The sequence below is a fragment of the Tachyglossus aculeatus genome, chromosome 26, assembly GCF_015852505.1.
Source record: "Tachyglossus aculeatus isolate mTacAcu1 chromosome 26, mTacAcu1.pri, whole genome shotgun sequence".
In the NCBI taxonomy this organism is placed as follows: Eukaryota; Metazoa; Chordata; class Mammalia; order Monotremata; family Tachyglossidae; genus Tachyglossus; species Tachyglossus aculeatus.
In genome coordinates, this window is record NC_052091.1 from 877,373 (window position 1) to 881,119 (window position 3,747).

A 3,747-nucleotide genomic window follows, 5' to 3' on the forward strand; every position below is an offset into this window, starting at 1 on the left:
AGACAGGCCATGCCCCCGTACGACCAGGCCATGCCCCATGTCCGGACAGGCCACTCCCCCGCACGACCAGGCCACGCCTCGTGTCCGGACAGGCCACGCCCCCGCACGACCAGGCCACGCTCCGCACGACCAGGCCACGCCCCGTGTCCGGACAGGCCACGCCCCCGTACGACCAGGCCACGCCCCATGTCCGGACAGGCCACTCTCCCGCACGACCAGGCTACGCCTCTTGTCCAGACAGGCCATGCCCCCGCACGACCAGGCCACGCCTCGTGTCCAGACAGGCCACGCCCCCGCACGACCAGGCCACGCCCCGTGTCCAGACAGGCCACGGCCCCGCACGACCAGGCCGCTCCTCATGTCCAGACAGGCCACTCCCCCTCACGTCCAGCCCACGCCTCATGTCCAGACGGGCCACGGCCCCGCACGACCAGGCCGCGCCCCATGTCCAGTCAGGCCACGCCCCTCATAGCCAGATGATAATAATGATGGCATTTGTTAGGCACTTACTATGTGCAAAGCACTGTTCTAAGCGCTGGGGAGGTTGCAAGGTGATCAGGTTGTCCCATCGGGGGCTCACAGTTTTAATCCCCATTTTACAGATGAGGTAATTGAGGCACAGAGAAGTTAAGCGGCTTGCCCAAAGTCACACAGCTGACAGTTGGCAGAGCGAGGATTTGAACCCATGGCCTCTGACTCCAAAGCCCGGGCTCTTTCAGATCACGCCCACCGGGGGCAGGCCCTACAGCCAGACCACGCCCCAAACGGACAGGCCCCGCCCCACCGGGGCAGACCCCGCCCCCGCACCACCAGGCCACGCCCCGAATGGGCCAAACCACGCCCCGCAGACAGACCACGCCCCGAACGGAAGGCCACGCCCCCATATACAAGCCACGCCCCTCGTCCGGACAGGCCACGCCCCCATATCCAAACCACGCCCCTCGTCCGGGCAGGCCACGCCCCCACACAACCAGAGAAGCGGCGTGGCTCAGTGGAAAAAGCCAGGGCTTTGGAGTCAGAGGTCATGGGTTCAAATCCCGGCTCTGCCACTGGTCAGCTGGGTGACTTTGGGCGAGTCACTTCACTTCTCTGGGCCTCAGTTGCCTCATCTGTAAAATGGGGATTAAGGCCTAGCTATTCTATTTATTTTCTTTTGTTGTATGTTTGGTTTTGTTCTCTGTCTCCCCCTTCTAGACTGTGAGCCCACTGTTGGGTAGGGACTGTCTCTATATGTTGCCAGCTTGTACTTCCCAAGCGCTTAGTGCAGTGCTCTGCACGCAGTAAGCGCTCAATAAATACGATTGATTGATTGATTGATTGATTGACCGTGAGCCCCCTGTGGGACAACCTGATCGCCTTGTAACCTCCCCAGGGCTTAGAACAGTGCTTTGCACATAGTAAGCGCTTAATAAATGCCATCATCATTATTATTGTTATTAACCAGACCACACCTCCACCGGGACAGGCCCCGCCCCACCCGCCAGGCCCCTCCCACTCTAAGCTAGGCCCCACCCCCTTGACCCATCGCTCCTCCCTCATCAACTCCTTGAGCCCCGGACCCAGCCCCAGGGCCCCCCTCCTCTCCCCCTCCTTGCCCCATTTCCAAGCTCACGCTAGCCCTAACACCGAACCCATGGCCTAATGGATAGAGCCCGGTCCTGGGAGTCATAAGGCTGTGAGTGCTAATGCCGCCTCCTCCACTTGTCCGCTGCGTGACCTTGGGCAAGTCAATTCATTTCTCTGGGCCTCAGTTCCCTCATCTGTAAAATGGGGAATGAGAGTGTGAGCCCTGCCTGGGATGGGGACTGTGTCCAACTAGAGAAGCAGGGTGGCTCAGTGGAAAGGGCATGGGCTTTGGAGTCAGAGGTCATGGGTTCAAATCCCGGCTCTGTCAACTGTCAGCTGTGTGGCTTTGGGCAAGTCACTTCACTTTTCTGGGCCTCAGTTACCTCATCAGTAAAATGGGGATGAAGACTGTGAGCCCCCCGTGGGACAACCGGATCACCTTGTAACCTCCCCAGCGCTTAGAACAGTGCTTGGCACATAGTAAGCGCCTAATAAATGCCATCATTATTATTATTTGCTCGGATCCACCCCAGAGGTTGGTCCAGTGTCCGGCACAAAGTCAGTGCTTAACAAATACCACAATAATAGTATTAATCCACCCGCATCCCGACCCCTGTTGTGTGAGAGGGGTCAGGGTGAACCTCCCGCTGCAGGAGCGTGTTGAGTAGAGCTGACTCGGACCCCCTCCCCTTCCCCCCAGCCGGGGGTCTCTCCAATCCCGCAGCCCTGGGTGGGTTTATCCCGCTTCACGTCGCAGTTGGGGCCCTCCAGATTGACACCCGGCCTGGGCTCTCATTAGAGGACAGAGGGTGTCCCCCTCGTCCCCCTCTCCACCCCCCCCATCTTACCTCCTTCCCTTCCCCACAGCACCTGTATATATGTATATATGTTTGTACATATTTACTACTCTATTTATTTTACTTGTACATATCTATTCTATTTTATTTTGTTAGTATGTTTGGTTTTGTTCTCTGTCTCCCCCTTTCAGACTGTGAGCCCACTGTTGGGCAGGGACTGTCTCTATATGTTGCCAACTTGGACTTCCCAAGCACTTAGTACAGTGCTCTGCACACAGTAAGCGCTCAATAAATATGATTGATTGATTGAGGGTGTGCAAAACCCCGGGGCCCGGAGGGTCAGCCCGAGATCACCTTTCAGGCATCAGGTGACACCCCCGGGGAGGAGTTGGAAGAATGGGGCACCCCTCCCCTAGGTGCCTCCCTTGCCAGACTATAAACTCGTTGCGGGTGGGGAATATGTCTTTGTTGTTATATTGTACTCTCCCAAATGCTTAGTACAGTGCTCAGCACATAGTAAGTGTTCAATAAATACAACTGAATGAATGAATGAATGACAGAACAGGGGCTGCAGGGGAGGGGGCACACCCAGACCACTCTCAACCACTTTTCCTCATCTCCCACTCCCTTCTGTGATGCCCTGACTTGCTCCCTTTGTTCTTTCCCCCTCTCCCAACCCCACAGCACCTTATTTATTTGTATTGATGTCTGTCTCCCCCAGCCCAGACTGTGAGGTCATTTTGGGCAGGAACTGTCACTCTTTATTGTTGTTTTGTAATAATAATAATAATAATAATAATAATGGTATTTGTTAAGCACTTACTATGTGCCAGGCACTGTTCTAAGCGCTGGGGTAGATACAAGATAGTCGGGTTGGACACAGTCCCTATCCCACAAAGAGCTCCCAGTCCTAATCCCCATTTTATAGATAAGGCAACTGAAGCACAGAGAAGTTAAATGACATGCTCAAGGTCACACAGCAGACAAGTGGCAGAGTGACAAGCAGACAAGTGACAATTGTATTTTCCCAAGTGCTCAGTACAGTGCTCCACACACAGTAAGCGCTTAAAAAACACGATTGAATGAATGAATGGAGGGAGGAGGGAGGCGGAACCTGGTCCGAGGAAAGACCCGGCCCAGAGGCAGGTTGCGGGGCAGGGGGGTGCGTAAGAGAGTGTCTGAAGAAGAGAAACCAGGAGTGGGACCCTTGGAAAGTAGCTGCCCCCTTCCCCCCCATCGTCCCCTGGGGAACCTGATAAGAGGCCTGACCTTATACCGACCTATCTGGGGGTCAGAGATAGGGTAGGGGAGAGGCCACGTGGCACCTGTTCGGGTTTACACTCCTCCCGTCCCCCCACCCCTAGACAGGGACAACTCCAGTTAC